The sequence below is a fragment of the Trachypithecus francoisi genome, unplaced genomic scaffold (assembly GCF_009764315.1).
Source record: "Trachypithecus francoisi isolate TF-2019V2 unplaced genomic scaffold, Tfra_2.0 Lachesis_group21, whole genome shotgun sequence".
In the NCBI taxonomy this organism is placed as follows: Eukaryota; Metazoa; Chordata; class Mammalia; order Primates; family Cercopithecidae; genus Trachypithecus; species Trachypithecus francoisi.
Window position 1 is genome coordinate 11,003,190 of NW_022681467.1, and position 23,439 is coordinate 11,026,628.

General features: G+C 39.4%; 1 protein-coding gene across 2 annotated transcripts in view; it reads right to left on the bottom strand.

Moving 5' to 3' along the window:
- MACROD2 (mono-ADP ribosylhydrolase 2) overlaps window positions 1-23,439 on the bottom strand; it is a 2,183,277-nt gene that overhangs the window by 645,804 nt on the left and 1,514,034 nt on the right. The gene's annotated exons all lie outside the window — the stretch shown is intronic.

The following is a 23,439-nucleotide window of genomic DNA, read 5'->3' on the forward strand; positions in this document are numbered from 1 at the left end:
GATGTAATTCTTGCTGTTGGCTAAGTGGGTGAAATCTGAAGTTGGGATGCCTTGGTCCAATCACTGTTCTGGCACTTGTGGTCTCTGTGTGGCCGTAAGCCAGCTTTCCTCATCAGTGAGAGTAAATGCTTATCATACAGATGGTCCTGGACAGTAAAGGGGTTAATACACACCAAACATCTAACACAGTGCAAGGCAAAGGGCACAATGTAGTGCTTAATAAGTATCCACCATCACTGCTAATTAATCAACTCCTCTCCACAGCTAGGTCACCTCCACAGTTCAAAGTATATCTTTTTCAGTGCTGGAAACTTGGCCTGGAATGTTAGGCTGTGTCTCATGAAATTGGAGAAGGAAACCTTAAGAATATGTATCATAAATATGTGTGATGGGTAAATGAGACCTAAACAGAAAGAAGATCTTCATATCAATTCATCAAGTTTCCTAACTCAGAAACATCTAGACAAATGTTGCAGTCCTGAAACTAAGTTGTATAATAAGTGTCTCTGTGTGTGTGTGTGTGTGTTTGAATATGTCAAATGAGAGGCATATAGCATTTGTTAGGGGAACATGAGAGGGGAAGGCAGTGTTAGGGCAGGATGTAAGGCAGGGAAAGAAAGATTCTGATAATTTGAAAAGAATAGTGCAGCAAGATGCTTATAACCTATAGCAAAGAATGATTTAAAAACTGCTAATAATGCTCTGTTCTTATTAAAGATACAGCTGAACAAACACACAATAGTTAAAGCACACAAAAATGATTCAAAGGCTTTGGTCATAACTGTGTGTCAATTGAAAACCTATTACAATTGCCTCCTCTAAAGCTCACAACCTCTATTGACAATTGGCTAGGGACACACCTTCCCAACCGTTTAGCTTTCTCCGTAAACCCAATATTCATTTTCACAGCAGAGTAACGATCTGGTGCATAAAGCCCGGATTGCGCGGGAGACACAGGCCAATGTTAAAAAGCCCATGGCTTTGGGTCTAATATCCACACTCCAGCACGAGTCTCACAGCTGCCTGGAGACCTCCCACTCTGGGGGCTATAAGCTTCTCTTGCCACGAGATAACTAGAAGCACTGGCATAGACTCTAGAAAAGGAGAATTCTTCAGACCAGACACCTGCTGGGTAGGCTTTGGTGAACATGCATGGCGCTTTTTAGGACAGGAGGATATCTCTCTGGGAGGTATTATTTATCCCAGAGAAGGACTGTTTTCAGACACCTCTGAAGTCAGATGGTGTCCTTGTCTCACCTTGGCCCCTTCCTAAGTTACTTATGTCACCTCTCAGGGTCTTGGATTTCTCATTTGTACGACAGGGAAAATGATACTGACCTATCAAGATTGTTGTGAGAGTTACAAATAACACATAAGGTTTCAGGCACAACTATAGGTTTCCAGGACATAGTAACTAATGTTGTTGACTAAAAGGTAGGCTTCAATTCAGTCAGCGTACAAGCATTTTAACCTGAACCGGATCATGATGTAAACATAATTTTAAAAACAAATCAAAATAATGGAATGTTAGGAATGATTAAACTGCATTTTCTGGTAAAATCACATTTGAATAGGAGGTTGGAGGGGTTAGGGAGGAACAGAAAAGTTAGAATAAGAAATCTATGATCCAGTGAGCGCTGGAATCTTTAGACTGCTGGAGCAGGTTGAGAAAGTCATTATATATCTTTCTCGGGGAGAGACAGAGAGAAAGGGGAAAACAGCAATTCAGGTACATCCCTTTAGCTGTATTCTTTTTATTCCCACTAAAACAAACCAGTCATCAGAAGAACACCTAATTACGTGCCTCTGAATAAAGACTAAACAGCAGGTCCTGATGCTGTGTTCATGGACTGGCTTCTACAAGACTTTGGACAAGTCACTGACACACTCAGTTTAGTTCTGGGAAATAATTTGCTTTAACTGGGACCTCAAATCCTCTCCATTATTTTTATTGACAAAATCTCTAGTCCTAAATATATAGGGAGAAAATTGCCTTTCAGAGTTACTATCAGAGATGAGAAACATTTTTAAATGTGGCTTTAAAGTTTATGAAAGCCAACATTTTAATTATACTTCCTTATACTCAGTTGTCTGGGAGAGGTGAAACGGAAAACTTAGAGAAACGGATGCTATTCACTTATACAGTCTGAACAATAATATCTTCTCCGGGAATTAGAACCTTCCTCCACCTACCACAAGCCCCTGGCCCTGAGTTTTGTGAAAACCAGATGGCAGAGCCGTGAATGCCACTGCCCACAGTTATAAAGAGTAGAGGTAAACTTGATTAGAACAGAGGCGGCGTTATTATTCTTGCCTGATGTGATTCAGTTAAATACCACATCTTGAATATTGCAGAGGAGATGGGAGAGAAAAGAGACTCTTCCACGTCAGATCTAACATCACGGGAGCATTTCGTTACACAGCTTTTACAAAGAACAAGCCTTTGTCTTTTAAAAAAAGAGCAAGTGTTTTAAAATATGATTTTCTCTATGTTCTACGGTAGGCAGGGAAACAAACTTGTTTATCTTTTTTGGGGTCGCCTTTCAGTATTATCCCACTTTTGATTGTCAGCATCTACCTCTCTGGATCTTCCTGCCATCTTCTAATTTGCTATAGGCTGTGACACACCTGTTAAAATTATGCCTAAAATAAGAGTGAGGGCCTGAGACTCTTTTCTGTGACTAAGGCTTATAAGCTTTACTACAGAGATGGGGCAAATATATAAATAACATTTTTAAGTTATTTTCAGATTCTTGGTTATATGTTGAACAAAGAAGCTTGCCCAATAAATGAACTCTAAACAGTGGATGGAAAGGGCTGGATTTCTCCCTGCCTGCCTGATGGCTGACAGACAACAGGTGAGCAGTAAGCGCACAGACAGACACTCCATTATAGCCTGCAGCAGACCTCAACCCACTGTCAAACCTGAGATCATCACCTCAGGATTTTGTTGGGCCATGGTGTCCTCACCAGTCTTCTATGCCACTATGCCACTCTCTAGCATCTCTGTCTCACCAGGATGAGGCCCTTCCCCTTTCTCTGAAGCACTGATTGTTCAGATACCCAGTGGGCCCCAAGGAAGGCCTTCTTGGATCCACCAAGTCCTGAGACGCAGAGTGAGCAGTCTGTTTACGGGTAGTGGTAGTGACAGGAAAACCACAGCGTCCCCTTGTTCAGTCTAACGGGGTGAGTTGAAAGATTTGGCTGTCAGATCAGCGTGAGGCCTCATTTTTCTTTCCTGCTGTGTAGGGTGCCCCTCGCTGCAGCCAACATTTGATTGTGATTAATTTGTCAGGGATGGCTGTACAATGGAAATGGAGAAATGGATTGCCAATTACCGCTAGTCTTCTCTCAGACTGCTTGGCAAACGAGCGCCTTTCTGCAGGTCTGACAGCTCCAGAGCACACTGGATGTAGCCTCAGAGGGAGAAAACCCATTCTTGAGTGTATTTCAAACATGAAGAACGGGTCAAAGGTGACTCCTTTTTTTTTTTTTTTTTTTTTTTTTATTTACCACCCTTCAGGAGATTTGCTGATGTGTGTCTTGGATCCTTGGCAAGCACCATAGGCGGGAACGTTGCTCTGAAGTTTGCTTTTTTTTCTGTCAGTTTAAAATGCTTTGTATTTCTGATGGAAGTCTTAACGGTGCAAATGAAAGGTGTGAAAGAGTTCCTTCCATCCTTCACACTGAAAAAACCTGAAGGGAAGCATACCTCTGGCTCCCACTGAGATGTTCAGAACAGGCTAATCACGGGCAAATGGAAAATGCACTGAGGCATCCCATCTTTCTTCCTCTGACTTCCAAAAGACAATACAAAACTTCACATTGCTAGCTATCGCAAAATAACTTGTGTTACTTATCCCCTCCTAGAAGATACGACCTTTTTAAAATTTTAACAATGTCCCAAAGGAATAGATTCATAAATGAGAAAAATGTCTGTAGCTGTCTTTAGCTTGTGAAGCCCAGTAAGTCCCATAATCAGACTTGCTTCCAAATGTGCGAGAGATGGACACAATTCCATTTTGTACTTGTAGAAAGTCACTGACAAACTGACATTGGTAGGTTTAATTCTGAGAGACGCCATTGCACATCAGAAACACCTGAGGTACAACTGTCAAAGGGCTTCACTATTAATTTATTCTCATGTTATATGACTTGCTCATTTGTGGGGTGGGAATGGGTGGAACAGGTCTGGTTTTAGTCAGTGGGAGAAAACTCATTGTCGCTATTTTGTAAGAAATAGATGAAACAATGAACACAATTATTCCATAGAAAGAAGGTTAAAAAAGAAAGTCGTAAAGTCCTAAAATCTGCCTGGAGGCTATATTAAAACCGTTTGACATGTAGAAACAGACACACCACATTCTCTCACACTCACACACAAAAACAAACATACAAAATAGGTAACACTTTTTTAATTGTATATAATACGTGTGTACATATAAACATTTAAAACTATAATATATATCTCTCTAAATAAAAGGTAATAAAATTAATAATTATTGAGTCCCAAGAGATTTATAAAAATAGGTATTTTTGGAAATAAATGGGCAGTGATTAATTATATGTTTCTTTAAAGTTATGTATATTCCTAAAACCTTTTTTAAGTATTGTATGTTTTTTTCAAACCAGTATACATAGGTATGAGCATGTATTTATAATTTTTTATAATATATATAAAATTTCTCATTTAGCAGTTTAGGTATATACTTCACTGTATGTATGTGTATACACACAGACAAGCAAATATACTATATATAATATACAGCATATATAATGTATACGTATGCTTGAAAAGACATACATGTATATATGTGTGATATCTATGTATACATGTATATGTGTTTATATATGCACATATCCATAAATAAATGGCTTAATATCTGTTGTATGTGTGTGTTTATTTTATTTTATTTTTATATGTTTATTTATTTTTTCAGATGGAGTCTCACTATGTCACCCAGGCTGGAGTGCAGTGGTGCAATCTTTGTTCTCACTGAAACTTCTGCCTCCCAGGTTCAAGCGATTGTCCTGCCTCAGCCTCCTGAGTAGCTGAGACTATAGGCATATGCCACCATGGCCAGCTAATTGTTATATTTTTAGTAGAGATGGGTTTTCACCATGTTGGCCAGGCTGGTCTCAAACTCCTGATCTCAGGTGATCCACCCACCTTGGCCTCCCAAAGTGCTGGGATTACAGGTGTGAGCCACCATGTCCAGCCTCTGTTCATGTTTAAAATGTTACTAGATCACTAGAAGAAACCGGTGTTAATTTTAAAGAATAATCTTGAGGCCGGGCGCGGTGGCTCACGCCTGTAAACCCAACACTTTGGGAGGCCGAGGCGGGCGGATCACGAGGTCAGAAGATCGAGACCATCCTAACGAACACAGTGAAACCCCGTCTCTACTGAAAATACAAAAACATTAGCTGGGTGTGGTGGCGGGCGCCTGTAGTCCCAGCTTCTAGGGAGGCTGAGGCAGGAGAATGGCGTTAACCCGGGAGGCGGTGGAGCTTGCAGTGAGTTGGAAAACATGAAAATAAAAAGACTGAAAATTTGGTTATATTTATAGGCTTATATATGAAGTGGATTTTTTTTTTGGAAAATGCATGAGAAGCTCAACAGTGGTTGCCTCTTAAGAGGGAGACTGACATTTTTAATTGGGAAGATATTTTTACCATTTGATCACTTTTTATACTGCTTTACTGTTTTTTAGCATGTGCATATCTTACTTTAATGATTAAAAGCACTCCGTTTAAAAAATGTCCCTCAAACTCCGATTATCCTTGTTAATGTGAGTGCTACATAAGTGTTCAGATGTTCTAGTCATATGTTGTTGTTGTTGCTGCTGTTTTTAATAGGAGCCCTCTCAAGGATGGCTGGTGATCATGAACTCTCTGATCAATTATTAGCCAAGGCTAAGCGAGGGATAGGTGTGATTCATTTCAATGCCATGAGTATTTATTCAGTATGTCCCATGGAACAGGCGCCATATTAGACGGTGAGGGGACAGGGATGCCACATGGTCCACAGTTTTCTGGTGACTAGACACTAATGAGCTGCCATTTTGGGAATAGGAATAAAAAAATCAATTAGTACCTCAAAGAGTTTATTTTTTATTGCTAAGTCCTGATGTATAAATGACCTCAGTGATCATTACACAGTTTGATTATCTGCTCTGAGTCATTCAAAGTCTTAGGGATGGTCCCCTAAGAGAAAAGATGACCATTTGCAGAACTGTTAGCCTAGGAAGACTGTAAGGATAATCAATGCAAACATAAAAATCCTGGCTCTTTATAGTAAGATAAAACACTTATTTGGTTGTATGTCCTATAAGAAAAGAAGATAAACATATCCCTAGAATTAAAAATAAGAACTCTAACTTACATGTTGTTCATGTTCAAAAATGTTTGTTCCCATTTTATTATTTGAAATTTATAAGTCATATTCTCACAAGATAATACTGTGCATTATAATTTTGTTGTCAGGACAAGCCCAAAAGTGGTTTAATTTATAATGAAGACATACCATAGTGCTTCTTTTTTTTTTTTACAGGAACATGTATCCATTCTTTGAACAAGATTTTACTGACTCTCTACCATTTGTCAAACACTGTGCTGGGAGCAGGGGACACAAGGGTGAGGAAAACCAGAAACTGACATTGATAAAATAATCACCCCAATAAATATCAAGCTTTGATTGTAATGAGGGCTATGAAAGAGAGCCATATAACACCATGAAAACTAGTAATAAGGAGGTTTGATCTGCTCCGGGAGGCCAGGGAAAGCATCCCTCCAGGGGCCTTGCTTGTTAACTACCATTTACCGGCTGAAGATGGGCAGTAAGAGTTCTGCAGGCTGAGAATGCCAACAGCAGAGAAAATCCCCGGTAGAACAGACTGAAAGAGAGTCAGGCACAAGATAAAACCACTCTAGGGCTTGAAAGTCATGCTGGTAGTCTTATCCTAAGAAAAATGTGCTCAGAATTTTGGATTGGGCTTCTAGAATCTCATCTCCACTCCTAGGGAACTCTCCTGCCTTCTACCTTCCAAGCAAAAGGAATGCAAATTCCGTAACTCGACATTACTAATGGTGAATTCCATAGCCTGTAACATTGTATTCCAAGAAAAGGGGAGGCAGAGATGGGATGGGGATTAGAAGAGTGTAGGTTCCAGGGTGGGGAACTGAAGGAAAAATGTCATGGCTTCTTACAAAGATAAATACTTGGGCTTTACACAGGCCTGAACCAGTCTCTATTCACCTCTTTGGTATCTTCTAATAGCATGAGAAACAGGGCCACTATCTCTTACCATGAGTCACTCCCCGGTTAGATTTCTTTCCTGCTTCACCCGGCTGCAGAACACAAAACAGCTTCATTGATTTTACCCCATGTTTCCAGTGTCCTAAGCAAGCACAGCATTTCCTGGGGTTTCCTAAGGATGGCTACTGCTAGAGACAAGATAAGATAACACACTGGGATAGAAAAGGTCAAGGTCAGTTTGTCCAGCATGGCAGTTCGATTGGACACTGGACTTCACTCCTGGAAAGAAAGCTGGGTGGAGATTGTGGCAGGCCTAGGGTAGGAAGTGAGGTGGGGGCTAGAGAAGTGGCCATGGCAGCCCTGGGACTGGAGAGCCTGGTAGGAAAATAAGGGAACCCCGTCTTCCCACTTACCTAGTTGCTTTTAGCAGCTCTAACATGGTGGCCCCTTTGAGATGGGCACTGCCTCACTTGAGACAGAATATGTGAAGTGGAAGGAGTTGGTAGTGTGAAGAGGAGGCAAAGAACACGAAGTGGAAACAGCAGGAAAGCGAAGGGCACAGAGGAATCTGCAGGCCCCAGCTCCTCTGCTAGCCAGGCTCTGCCTGCCCGGGAATGGTTGCCCTGCCATAGCTTGCAGCTGGCTTGCTTTAGCTTCTTGGCATTTCTGTCTCTTGTAACTCATCTCCTTCACCACCTTCCCATGCTCACCACAATTCCTATTTCTCACCTCTTCCTATGGCTGGACAGGTAGTTGGGAGTGAGGCCTGTTAGGATAAGAACTGCACTGGGATACTTCCTACACAACACACATACACACACACACACACACACTCTACTCTTAGGTCCCAGTACTGCCACTGCCTTTAACATGTGCAGAAGGCCGGGCGCGGTGGCTCAAGCCTGTAATCCCAGCACTTTGGGAGGCCGAGTCGGGTGGATCACAAGGTCAGGAGATCGAGACCATCCTGGCTAACACGGTGAAACCCCGTCTCTACTAAAAAATACAAAAAACTAGCCAGGCGAGGTGGTGGGCGCCTGTAGTCCCAGCTGCTCGGGAGGCTGAGGCAGGAGAATGGCGTGAACCCGGGAGGCGGAGCTTGCAGTGAGCCGAGATCCGGCCACAGCACTCCAGCCTGGGCGACAGAGCGAGACTCCGTCTCAAAAAAAAAAAAAAAAAAAAACATGTGCAGAAATATCTTTAAAAAACCTTTCAAGTCAAGTATTTTTACATTTCCTGGATCCCTCGATGCATATCACTGTTTTATCCTGGCCATGAGGCACATTTTCATTGTTTTATGAAGGATGGAAAAAGCTGATGAGACCTCCTTTCCTTCTATAAACAACATGGGAAAACAGCAACTGTGCACTTCTATCTTTTTCACTAAGCATGAGAAGATAAAATATTTGCAAAGTTGAAAAAAAAATTGAAAGGCCATAATTTAGGATGCTAACCTTTCCCCACAGCAGTGCTAGCAGATCTTTCCAACTTGCTAAGGGATTCAGAATTTGCAGAAGCTTGGAGCCCCTGAGCTGCTGGTGATCACTTTCACAGGTTCCTGTAATTATATGCAAGGGCTGGTATTTGCAAGGTTGGTCGAATGCCTGGCTTTTCAAACTGAGGTGTTGGCAGTGTGCCAGAGGCATCATAAACCATGGGATGTGTGCCTTCCTGAGGGTTCATGTACAAGATTTATTGGGGGAAGGCCATAAAATTACTTAATTAGTGAGTAATGTTAAGCATTTTGTTTAAGAAGGAGGTTGCAAAATGCCTATGCTTTAGAATATAATGTTTTATTTCAACAACAACAAAAATCATCTCTTGCACAGGCTATCTATGCCTTGGTACCCTGAGGATACGGATGCATCACATTTAACTATAAAGGAGCTTTCATGATAAAGAGAAAGAATGATATGATGTATAGAAGGATGGATGTGCAGGTATTTTCTATATTAACTCAGTCTTCAGAAGTCACTGATGATGAACCCAATGGCTGAAGGTGGGTTAGTTCATATAAACAGGATTTGACTAGAAGAAGCAGCTTGGGTGGAAGAAGACAGACAGGAGAGTATGGGGACCTAGAGAAAGTATGGCCATCATGACATTTGTTGACACAAATCTTTGGGACTCTACTCAGTTCCAGAAGAGCCTCAATTCAAATCCTTTCTTTTCTTTTAAAAGCAGAAGGTATATATTAATGCTGTTCCCATCTAACATATGAGGAAGCTTGGAACTACAGTTAAAAGAAGAGGTCAGCAAGGGGACCATCCTGGGTTTCATGTTTATCCGATTCCCAGACCTCTCCCCTTGCTATTTCACCCTATTGGCCGGACAGGGCATTGGTCTCGGCTCTGACATGAACTAGTTGGATGTCGCTAGGCAAGTCACTCAGCAACTCTGGGTCTCGTTTTTCCCAGCCAAGAAAATAAGGATCTAGGACAAGTAGGATTTCCAAAATACCTTTCAGCTCCAAGAGCCTATGATCTTAGAAATGAAAAACTGTGCAAGCTTTCTGGGTATTTTGGGCAACAAAACGCAAGCATCGGACTTTTTCCCTCTGTAAGCTAAGTGGCAGGGTAACTGTTATCTACTGCCCTGGGTGCCCTGGGTTGGAAGGAAGCATTTAAAATCTATGTACAGAGAAACATGATTTAGTTTTGTCCGTAAGAATCCGCTGTCTTACAACACATAACTTCACATTTCAGAGCACAGATAACTATAGTTACTCTCTCTCTCTCATGGAAAGCTTGTATTTATTTACAGTCAAAACAAAATGTTTCCTTTTTATTCTTAGGACTTAGTTAAATTTTAGGGAGCTTGGAAGTGCTTAAGCAAGCTGACTATTTTTTAAACAACTGGCCACAGTGGTTATGTAGAAAGCGTGGTGTGATAATGTTACAAACAGGCTTCATTTCCAGACAGCTGAACTCACAGGCTATACCACAGGACCCAGAGGTGACTGAGATGAGACACCTGGATTTCATAAAAGCACCAAATTCAAGCAAACAGAAAGCAAGGTGGCTCTCATCATAAGGGACCACTGGCTGGTATCATTCAGAACAAAAGTAAAGCCTTCTTCAAATAATGAAGTATTTGTTCAATAGTGTAGACAGAGTCCTAGAATCTAAGTGATAGCAGTGAACAAAATAATCAAAGTCGCTGCCCTAAAAGAACTCAGGATCTAGTAGCAGGGCAATAATGACAGCAGTAGTTACAAGAATAATATTACTATTAAAAATAATAGTAACAATAATTGTTAAATGTTTATATTTATACATCTGACACTATGATAAGCATTTTAATGCATTATGCAATTTAATCTTTGCAACAACCCCATGATATAGGCATTATTACCTATATTATCCTCATTATTAACCTCATTTTGCAATTATTAACCTCATATTACAAAACCTCAATAATTATACCATTATTAACCTCATTTTAGAATTGAGGTTATTAAGGCCTAGGAAGATAAAGCAATTTGCATGAGGCCACACAGCTAGTAAGAGACTCAGAATTTGAACCTAGATCTATGGGAGCCTGAAATCCATGCCCAAAGCCACTTTGATACATGCTTTCCTTCCACGACGTTCTCTGGTACTCTAAGAGCACTCTGAGGTGATGTGTACAGACTGACTATACACAGAGATACAGACCATGTTTCAAGAAACCTACATCACTGCATAGGCCAGCAGGACACCAGAGCCATCAAGCAAAAGTAGCGTTGGAGAGGCCTGAGAGGAACTGGGGGAGCAAAGAATGGAAACAGTGAGGAAGACTAAAAATTAACTACAGAACACCACTGTTTTACATTTATATTGTGTATATTTAGCTATGTAATTACGCTTGAATTAACTGCATCTAAACATCGTTCATAACAGCCAAAAAGTAGAAAGAGTCCAAATATCCTGAATGAATAGACAAAATGTGGAACATCGATACAAAGGAACACTAAATAAAAAGTAATTATGGATGCACGCTACGACATGGATGTACTTTGAAAATATTATGCTACATGAAAGAAGTTAGTCACAAAAGATCACAGTTTATGATTCCATTTACATGAAATACCCAAAATAGGCAAATCTATAGAGACCAAGTGTAGATTAGCAGTCACTTAAGGCTGAGGGAGAGGGGACAGAGTGACAGCTAATGTGGGATTTCTTTTGGGTATGATGAACATAGATTATGATGATGGTTGTGTACCTCTGTGAATTATATTTTAATAAAACCGCTTTAAAAATTAACCATATATAAAAGATTAGGCTCTATTTTTATTAACTGACTCTCCTGTTACCCTCTTAAAATCTAAATGAAATCATTCCTTAAAGTACATAAAAAAATGGAAACCGGGGTGTCATAGACTCAGTAATTATTGAATCCAGAGTATGGTTTCTAGAGTGGACAGAACAGGCCAGTAGTCTGCTTATATTGGGAAGCTATTTACGTATGTTTTAGCCATGAAACAGATATTTATTAAGATTTACTCTGCATCCTGCTCTGAGCTAGGTGCTGGAATATAACAGTGACAGAACTTAGAGCCCAGTTTCATAAGCTAAGTCACAATGATCAGAATGGAAATCTCAAGTAAAGGGAAAGTGCATTTTACCAAAAATGCAATTGCTTAAGAAGATCTAGGAATGTTTTGGTAAAACTGGATTCATTTAGAACTGAAGTCAGGTCAATAAAGTACAAAGTGAGGTAATTTCATGTCGATTTTGTTAATTCCAGTTCAATTTGCAGTCACTTGTAGGAAACTCTCCCTGTTGTTCGTGGCTGAAATGGGAAACAGGTATGAACTATTATCTTCAGCTCTAAAGATTCTAAGGAGACTTCCTTTGACTATCCAGGAGATTTAGATTTATACTCATATTATCATTTTCTCTCTCTTTCTCTGTAATATTTCCACTCAACTCTGTTCAGACTCTGCCCTAAACTCACATTTCCCCAGAGTTCCTAGGTATACAGGATGTTAATCCATATCTGTTCAGGACTCCTGGTATGTTTATGGATGACTGTGGCCTCAGAGCCTTAGGGTGTTGCAGAAACAAATTGCAATTGATCCCTCCAAGGATTTCTATGGAAATTGGCCCGAATTAGAACGTAATAAATGATGCAATTATGTATTCATTCTCAATGTATTGATTTTAGTTTCCACTGATGTATCTGAAAATTTTGCAAGGAGTTTTGGTTCCAAAAAATGTAAACAATTGAGGTAAGGTCTAAATATCTAAATATAGTGTCTGACAACTAATGATAGATCACTGTCCTTATGCCTTAACAATTTCATACTTTCAAATTTGTAAGCACTCGGTATTATAAAGACATTTTAATAAAGTATATGCTATCAAAATTACCAAATATCTTGCAAGGCAAGCACCCATTATGGGTAGCTGACACTGCCCCTAAACTAAATTATCTGCGAGCGACCTGTGTGATTTAATTTGTTTCTCTTTTCTCCTTGGGTGGTAATATCTAGAAGTCCATCAAAATGTGATATTCCCTTCTTTCCATGTAATAGAATTGCAGTCAGATGTGTAGATCCCAAGATGGACTAAATTTTCCAACATCCTGTAGACGCTGCTCACAAGACCAATTTTTCTTAAGTGCAAGGTGAGTGGAAGTGATGAATGCTACTTTGGGTAGACGGACCATTAGATAGAAGGTATGCTTGCCATATACACATCTTTTGCCAGCACCAGGGCGGGTAAGTAAATGAGAGCAATACCTTCGGGAAGGCATTGGCACCTTGGTAGATTCCTGGCTCCTTGAATGACAGAGTGGAACAAATCCTCCACAAGCAGATTGTTTCCTGTTAGCAGAGTGGTAAATAAACATTTGTATTCAATAAGCCAGTCTATTTCGGAGTCTTTTTGCTATAACAGTTTAACCTTACCCTAACTAATACAGTCTTGTTCACATACGTTTCACAATACATTTTTAAAATAGTATCATTGAACAAAAAGGATTTGACATAAAAGTCATTGTCCTAAGGAGCTAAACATACTTGACTTCTCTAAGAACTGTCAAATTAGTTTTGAAGTCCTTTTTGAAGAGAGCTATGTTTATTTACGCTCACCCTTTAGATACAAGTATGTATAAGGAGCAAGAAAAAGGAATGTCATTCAAGACTAGATGTGAAAAACAAGTAATGACATAGAAATTATTTCAGTGATCAAAGTAAAAGTGTGGCCGGTTCTTCAACACTCCAAAACAGTTCTTTAGAAAGAGCTTCTTAACAGTGCTCCTATTGTTCAAGGTACCTGATAGATATTCCCAGAGTTACCGCTCAATGGATTGGCTCTGCAATTTTGTAGCACAGTTTTTCTATTTCCTTAAAAGGCTTAATGTTTTAATGTTTTGTCTACTCAGAAAATCATTTTAAAAAAATTATAGCATAACAATAAGTGATATATCTGAGGAAAGGGTGGGTGGGAATTCACTGATGCCTTCCACGCTTCAATCACATTTTTACCTTGAAACAACAAGGGAGTGCACATCCAAATCCCAGAAACAGACCGTTGTGATCTTTATTACTTTTTGAATCACTTAATTCTTCTTAATTTTTGCTTTCTTTTGTAATTATTTATTTTTATGTAATTAAAGGGACCACATACAAGTTTCTTCCATGCACATATTGCACAGTGAAACACTTAATCTTTTCATTAAGTTCCCAAATTGTTCATCTGGAACAGAACATCAGGAAGACTGACACTGGTTTCTCACTGCAGCTGCATTCCAGAAAAACTAAGTTTCCAGGATTTTCATCTCTTTTGTCAGGTCCCCTAGGGGAATCCTGACCATGGGTTTCACTGCCATTTTTATGTACACTGACCTAGCATATTTTGTAGTTGGTCACTTGAGACTATTTCCCAGAGTGAAGTTAGTCCTTTGGGTTCTTAGTTAGATGTCATTTTAATATTAAAGACCTGGTAGGGTATGGAAAGCATGAGAGGAGTCTGTACCGTATTTTCTGGGATGTATGTATCAGTGTTTATGTGCATGAGAATGTTAGCTAAACTTGCCTATCCAAATGATAAGCACTCAGGGTTAGAAACCACTGAATAGCCAGAATTTTGCTGTCTGTCAAGTTGTCTCTCCACTGTCTCATAAGTGTTAGCTCATAAAGTGATATTCAAATGGGCTATGATGGAGAAGGGCTTGGCCCCAGCACTGCATTTTCCCAAGGGAAGTAAGTTACATTGATTCTAATGTTACTTTGCTTTGCCAAGAATGATAACATTTCTTACAGTGGGAGTACTTTGACAAGACAAAAAACTTAGGCTGCCAGAGCAGAGATTTTATGACAGTGAAAAGAGTCATCATTAGACCATCTGAGAGGAAGTTTTTAAAGCAAATGGAAATATCAAAGGGAAGAGAAAAAAGCCAAAGGAAGGAGGAGGACCCTTTGGGGGATAATAGGAAGGGGTGCATATTTTTGTCAGTTTTGCTCTGGTTCCAAATGCGTTACATAAGAGAACTCTTCCTTCCTCTGTAAATATGCACAGCAATGATTGTCACACCTTCTCAAATCTGTCAGCATTTAAAGCTGATGAAGAGCATACCCTTGGCATTGCCATTGGAGAATGTCCTAATTTTTTTGCAAGTCATGTCTGTGAATATAGACAGATGTACTGATAAAAATATTTGCCAAGTAGATATAAGGTTAACAAAATATTGCGCTGGGCTCCTTTTCACCAGTTAGAAGCAGAGCAAACTTGAATGCAAATGAGGGATTCAATTAGAAAGTTGCAGCCTGCCAGCATTTGGAGGATAGCAGAGAGAGATCAGGTGATCTGATAGAAACAGGCACTCCACGTTGATAACAAAACTATTTTGGATAAACACGAGAGCTGCTTCAGCTAGGCTATGCTGCACTTCAATTTTTCCTCAGATTTACAGCCAGTAACTCAATGTCTGAAATTCCTTCCTCTCTACACATGCCACGTCGTACCTGGAAAGCAAACTTCAAAGTTTTTCTTGTTCTCCAGGGAAAGTATTTTCCAAATTTTTAAGTACTCACAGAATACTTCTCAGCCAGGACTTGATTTCTGTTAACTATATTGACTCTCATAACATTGACTAAAATCATTTTTGCCATTCACTTCTCAGTAAAAATTCCATTGCTATGTATCATGTCTAGCCTCTTTTGTTAAACTTATTAGCATTGGAGTGTCCAAATCGGGCTCAAAGGGCAGAAAGCACGCATGAGATCTGAAATGTCCATCAGGGAGGTTCAGATCTGTTTAGAGACTGCTTTAGAGGCCAATTCAAAATTTTAACAGGAATCTAGGGATTTCAAGCCCTGAAAGCCTCATCTGGATCTATTTTTCCAAAAGTAGCACAGGGCTTTCTTGGGTATTTGACCAAACGAGGCTTTTCATCCTGAGTATAAGCAGGTGGTCTGGTGCCCTGTGGAACCATCCTGGAAACATCACGTTGGAGCAGCAACAGTGCTCACTGAATGTCAGAGTGGAAAAGTCTGGTTCCTCTTCCAGGGGAACTTCAAAGGAGGCAGCGCCTGCTCTCATCCTGTCTCCTCCTTAAATCAGGTTAATCACATTGAGGATATTCCTCAGGCTGTGCCTTGCAAAAAGGCTCAGATGGTTTTGCTGCAATTGGCGGTTTGTGGCTATAGGGCTGCGGAGTGGGAGAAGGCTAGGAGAGCTTCTGCCAGGGTCCTGAGCACCCCCAAAGTACTGGCTCCTGGCCAGGTCCCCCAGACACACTGTGAGTGTGATGCTGAGGTCTGAGTTTGCAGGAAATGGGTATGCCCACTCTTGAAATTATCCTGTTATAAAATCATCTCAGTGATTAAATAACCAAATCCATTTGAAAGGTAGCTCTGCCATCCTCAAAATTTTGTTATAGCAGAACTAGGATTATAGTGAATTTATGGGGCATAAATTTAAAAGTGAAGGTAACTCCAAAGCAAACAGGTGTGTGAGCAATTGCAGCTACTGGAGAGAGGGGCTGGGTCTGGCGTACATTGGAAGAAGTCAGAAGAGGGCCTCCTGGATGGCCAGCTGACCTGTATGTTCCTGAGTGACCATTGTTCCATGGGCTGTAATAAACCACAAAGGGGTTCAGCTGTAATAAACCATAAAGGGGTTCTATTTTAACTGAAGTAAAGTGCTGTATTTAGTTTGGCTCTCTAACTGAATAAGTTCTTGAGTTTCCATTTTACCTTGACAGGGTAGACACTGCCATACCTACAAATAGCATTTCCAGTTTGAGAATGCCTTTTAAAAACGCATTGGTTTTTCCTAGAATAGAGATGTTTGTCCATTAAGAAAATACCAGCCGGGTAGCTTTCTTTACCTGTTATTTTGCCAATCAAGAATTCTGTTTTCTTTTTTTTTTTTTTTTTTTTTTTTGAGGCGGAGTCTCGCTCTGTCGCCCGGACTGGAGTGCAGTGGCCGGATCTCAGCTCACTGCAAGCTCCGCCTCCCGGGTTTACGCCATTCTCCTGCCTCAGCCTCCCGAGTAGCTGGGACTACAGGCGCCCGCCACCTCGCCCAGCTAGTTTTTGTATTTTTAGTAGAGACGGGGTTTCACTGTGTTAGCCAGGATGGTCTCGATCTCCTGACCTCGTGATCCGCCCGTCTCGGCCTCCCAAAGTGCTGGGATTACAGGCTTGAGCCACCGCGCCCGGCCAAGAATTCTGTTTTCTACATCTTCAGTTAGGCAACAATTTGGGTTACAATCATTACTGCTGTCATGAACCAAAGATTTGCTGAGCTTCTCCTATAGACACAGTGCTTTGCTAGGCAATGGATGTGCAAAGAATACGCAGAAGTGAATTCCTGCTCTTTAAGTTCCAAACCGGCTGTAAGCCCAGAATATATAAACAGAAATCTATGGAGCAATATGAGGAAGCAATTGATAATCATCCTGACACAAATGCTAAAAAATTTCAGAAAGTATAATGACCACCAAGAGCTGGCATACTCAAGGAAGACTTCCTGCAGATCAAGTTTTAGCCTGTTAAACAAATTTACATGAGAAAAACAACCCCATTAAAACGTGGGCAAAGGACATGAACAGACCCTTCTCAAAAGAAGACATACATGTGGCCAACAAGCTGATGTAAAAAAGCTCAATGCGTTTATCATTAGACAAGTGAAAATCAAAACCACAGCGAGACACCATCTCATATCAGTCAGAATGGCTATTCTTAAAAAGTCAAAAAATAACAGATGCTGGCAAGGTTGCCAAGAAAAGGCAACACTTATACACCGTTGGTGGGAGTGTGAATTATTAGTTCAATCACTATGGAAAGCAGTATGGCGATTCCTTAAAGAGCTGAAAGCAGAACTATCATTTGACCCAGCAATTCTATTTACTGGGTATATATCCAGAGGAATATAAATCATTCTTTTTAAGATGGAGTTTAATTCTTCTCTCCCAGGCTGGAGTGCAATGGCATGATCTTGGCTCACTGCAACCTCTGCCTCCCAGGTTCAAGCAATCCTCCTGCCTTGGTCTCCTGAGTAGCTGGGATTATAGGCACCCACTACTGTGGCTAATTTTTGTCAGAATATAAAACGTTCTACTACACAGACACATGCATGTGACTATCATTGCAGTACTATTCACAAAAGCAAAGACATGGAATCAACGTAAATGCCCATCTGTGACAGAGTGGATAAAGGAAATATGGTACACATACACCATGGAATACCACAAAAAATGCCATAAAAAATGAATGAGATCATGTCTTTTGCAGGAATATGGATGGAGCTGAAAGCTATTATCCTTAGCAAACTAACATAGGAATAAAAAAACAAATACCATATGTTCTCACTTATAAGTGGAAGCTACATAATGAGAAGTCATGAAGACAAAGCAGGGAACAACAGATTCTGGGGTGTACTTGAGGGTGGAGGGTGAGAGGAAGGAGGGGAGCAGAAAAAGGTAATGGGCACTGGGCTTAATACCTGGGTGATTAAATAATCTCTACAACAAACCCTTGTGTCACAGGTTTACCTATGTAACAAACCTTCACATGTACCCCTGAACCTAAAATAAAACTTTTAAAAAATGTTTCAGTCTGCTTAAATGTGCTTGGCATGTTTCTGTTTGGGGCGTGAGATAACACTGGTGGTGATGGTATGTGTGAATTTGGTGTGTGTGCATTGGGGAAGAGGTGTTAAGGAGTAAGTTTCAGGAAGGGACCCAAGATTGGACCTCATTGTGCAATGGCAAGTTCTTATATTTATCACATCATGTACATGTGGGTCACAGAAGATATAACCATGATGAATGGACACCAAGAAATTTTTCAAACTATATTCTGAAGAAAACACTAGTCCAGAGAAAGGTTGAGGATATAATAGTTTCTATCATCAAGTAACTTTAAGAACTGCTGCAAATTAAATCCTCCTTTTAAAGATGCAAAGGCAAAGGTATGTATAAATTTCTTAGCACACCAATTTCCCTCCCTCTCACACATTTTGAAAGCACTAGTTTATGGAGATATAGAAAGTGCCCATTGTTCAGGCTAGGAAGAGTGAATATCAATCTGCAAGGCATAGAATATGATCAAAGGCTCCTGAGAATATGGGAAACATGCATCAAATGATATTTTAGAAAAAAAAAATCTAGTGAGATTTGGAATACAGAACAAGAAAGAAAAAGAGTGTAACCAGGAAATGATTCTAAAAACCTTATCTATCTCCATTCTAGTGTGACTTACAAAAATGTTGGGAGTTGTGTTTGCTTTGTAAAATTTTTCTTTTCAGCTACAGACCACTTTCTTTAAATAAAATATTATCTCAAACCCTAAAAAAAAGAGATGAAATAAAACTTATCTGGTTAATGGAGAAGGAGGAGGAGGGCTCCAAATAAGATAAAGAAAACTAGTCTGTAATATACAGATCCTGGGAAAGAAGCAAGGACTAAGAAAGCTTTAACTTCACTAGGGACATATGAAATAATTTTCAAGTTGCATAATGCTGAATGGTCTATAAACCATAAATGATACGGTTTGGCTCTGTGTCCCCAGCCAAATCTCCTCTTGCAACTCCCATAATTCCCGCATATTGTGGGAGGGACTAAGTGGGAGATGATCGAATCATGTGGGTGGGTCTTTCCCGTGCTACTGTGGTGATAGTGAATGTGTTTCATGAGATCTGATGGTTTTGAAAACGGGAGTTTCTCTGCACAAGCTCTCTTTTTGCTTGTTGCCATCCATGTAAGACATGACTTGCTCTTCCTTGCGTTCTGCCATGATTGTGAGGTCTCCCCAGGGTTGTGGAACTGTGAGTCCAATTAAACTCTTTCTTTTGTGAATTGCCCAGTCTCAGGTATTTCTTTATCAGCAGCACGACAGTGGACTAATGCAGGACATACGAAGTAATTTTCAAGTTACATAATGCTGAATGGTCTATAAACCACAGAGATGTAGCCATCTAAAGTTACTGAAACATGATGTTATGAAGCTAAAAGGAAAGCTAGGTTTCAACCCCAGTGGGACTAACCAAAAGCAATATGGCACGTGACCTTTATGTATATCAGTCTCACTTTTAAATTTACCAAAAAACAGAGGGGAAAGAGTCAAGTAGCCAGGACTTAAGAAGCGTTTTCTTTGACCTAGCATTGTGAAAATGACTAAACTTGCCTGGTGACAGCCCTCCAAGCCAGCTAATGTGACTCACTCTATGAATGCCATGCCCAGCAATCTTTGCTATTTCCCTTCCATTTGCCACAATGGTGTACTGAACCAGTTATTATATTCTGAACCACATTACTCTCTCTAGAGTGAAATCCCTATTGTTCACAGATTAAAATGGAACATGATCCACTCTAGATTTTAGTTAGTTCTTACTGTTCACTCTGGAGACTCTTTTTTTGATATTTAAAAAGCTCATTTTATTAATAATGAAGAAAACACAAATTTAAACCACAATGGGATATAATTTCACACTCAATAAATTGGCAACAATTTTAGAGACTGGCAGTATCAGACACTGGGGAGGACAGGGAACATGGTGATCTTCAAACGGAGTGGGTAGAGTGGGTAGGAGTATAAATTGATTCAATCACTTTAGAAAACAGTTTGGTGTTTCACAATACAGTTAACCATATCCATATAATATGACCTAGCAATTCTTTTGTGTATGTGTTTAAATTATTACATTGTGTGTTGAACAAATTTTAAGTGAATGAATTGTTAATGAAGTATAGGTAGATAAATATCATATCATAGATCTCATGAGACACTTGACTGTTTTTAAGTTATGGCTACTGTATTGGAGAATGTGTTTTCTTCTGCTTTTTTTGTATTATAGTTATTAAATAAAATGCTTTTTTAAGCTTTTTTAAAATTTTATTTTTATTTCAATTTTTTGGGGGGTACATGTGGTTTTTGGTTACATGCATAAATTCTTTAGTGGTAATGTCTGAGATATTGGTATACCCGTCACCTAAGCAGTGTACACTGCACCCAATAGACAGTTTTACATCCCTCACAGCCCTCCAAACCTTCACCCTCAAGTCCCCAAAGTCCATGATATCATTCTTATGCCTTTGCATCCTCATAGCTTAGTTCTAACATATAAGTGAGAGCATGCAATACTTGGCTTCCCATTCCTAAGTTACTTCACTTAGAATAATGGCCTCCAGCTCCATCCAAATTGCTGCAAAAGACATTATTTCATTCCTTTTCATGGCTGAGTAGTATTCCATGGGGTATATCCATACCACATTTTCTTCATCTACTCATTAGTTGATGGGTATTTAGGTTGGTTCCCAAATCTTTGCAATTGTGAATTGTGCTGCTATAAACATGCATGTGAAAGTGTTTTTTCGTATAATGACTTTTGTCCCTCTGAGTAAATACCCAGTAGTGGGATTGCTGGATTGAATGGTAGTTCTATTTTGAGCTCTTTAAGAAATCTCCATACTGTTTTCCATAATGGTTGTACTAATTTACATTCCCATCAGCAGTGTAAATGTGTTCCCTTTTAACCACATCCACCCCAACATCTATTGTTTTTTGACTTTTTAATTATGGCCATTCTTGCAGGAGTAAGGTGGTATCTCATTGTGGTTTTAACTTGCATTTCCCTGATAATTAGTGATGCTGAGCATTTTTTCATATGTTTGTTGGCTATTTGTATATCTTCTTTTGAGAATTGTCTATTTATGTCCTTTGCCCACTTTCTGATGGGATTTTTTTTTTCTTGCTGATATGTTTGAGTTCTGTAGAGATTCTGGGTATTAGTCCTTGGTCAGAGCATAGTTTGCAAATATTTTCTCTCACTCTGGGGATTGTCTGCTTGCTGATTATTTCTTTTGTTGTTCAGAAGCTTTTTAGTTAATTTAGGTCCCAATTATTTATTTTTGTTTTTGTTGCATCTGCTTTTGAGGTCTTAGTCATTAATTCTTTGCCTAAGCCAATGTCTAAAAGAGTTTTTTTGATGTTATCTTCCAGAATTTTTATGGTTTCAGGTCTTACATTTAAGTGTTTGATCCATCTTGCATTGACTTTTGTGTGAAGTGAGAAATGAGGGTCCAGTTTCATTCTACTTGTGGCTTGCTGGGTTTCCCAGCACCACTCATTGAATAGGATATCCTTTCCCCAATTTATGTTTTTGTATGCTTTGTTGAAGATCAGTTTGCTGTAAATATTTGGCTTTATATCTGAGTTCTTTATTCTGTTCCATTGGTCTATGTGCCTACTTTATAGGAGTACCATGCTGTTTTGTTAATTATAGACCTGTAGTATAATTTGAAGTTGAGTAATATCATGCCTTGAGGTTTTTTTTTTTTTTTTTTTTTTTTTTTTTGCTTAACTTTACTTTGGCTATGCAGGCTCTTTTTTTTGGTTCCATGTGAATTTTAGGCTTTTTTTCCTAGTTCTGTGAAGAATGATGATGGTATTTTGGTGGGAATCTGTAGGCAGTATGGTCATTTTCACAATACTGATTCTACCCATCCATGAGCATGGAATATATTTCCATTTGTTTGTGTCATCTGTGAGTTCTTTCAGCAGTGTTTCACAGTTTTCTTTGTAGAGATCTTTCACCTCCTTGCTTAAGTATAATTCTAAATATTTTATCTTTTTTTCTTTTTTTTTGGTAGCTCTTGTGAAAGGGATTGAGTTCTTGATTTGATTCTCAGCTTGGTTGTTGTTGGTTTATACCAGTGCTACCGATTTCTGTATATTGATTTGGTATCCTGAGACTTTACTGAATTAGTTTATTGGTTTGAGGAACTTTTTGTGTGAGTTTTAGGTTTTCTAAGTAAATGATCACATTATAGAGAACAGCAACAGTCTAACTTCCTGCTTTTCTTACTTGGATGCCTTTTATTTCTTTCTCTCGTCTGATTGCTCTGGCTAAAATTTCCAGTGCTATGTTGAATATAAGTGGTGAAAATGGGCATCCTTGTCTTGTTCCAGTTCTCAAGGGGAATGCTTTTAACTTTTCCCCATTCAGGGTGATGTTGGTTGTTGGTTTGTCATATATGGCTTTTATTACTTTAATGTAAGTCCCTTGTATGCCTATTTTATTGAGGGTTTTTATCATAAAGGATGCTGGATTTTATCAACTGCTTTTTCTGCATCTATTGACAAGATCATACTGGAGCCTCTAATTTTATGGTCCTTTCCTATCTTCCTTTACTTTGCTGTTTTCCTTTCCCACCACTCCCCTATTTATAGTATACCATATATATTACATCGATTCCCTTTTTGAGGCTCTTTACACATTACCATAAGATTCTCAGAAGCAAAACATACTTCAACTCTCTGACAACATAATAAACATAGAAAATGATGTACATAGTATTGGTGTAGGCAGTTGGGTTTTTGTTTGTTTTTTTGGCAAGGAAAATCAAGACTGCAATGAAAGAACATTCTTATAATAAAAACCATTTCTGCAATGAAGTTTGGTTTGACTAAGGCGAAATAAAGAGTTAGGGTATTTGCCAGGCATAACTTTGTACATAATACTTCCTTTAAGCAAATATTTAAGGTTTGTTATTGGGCATTTGTAAGGCAGAAAGAATGGCCGTGATGGGCATAATTGTGCAGATGGTCTAGTTTAGCCCCCTCCAGCCCAGTGCTCATCCTGTTCCCACAAAGACAGGCTGTAGGGGAATCTGGAGAGGAAGAAGGCACACCTTAAATTTTTAAATAGTGTGACAAAATTCTTTCTCACTTAATTTGGTTCAGG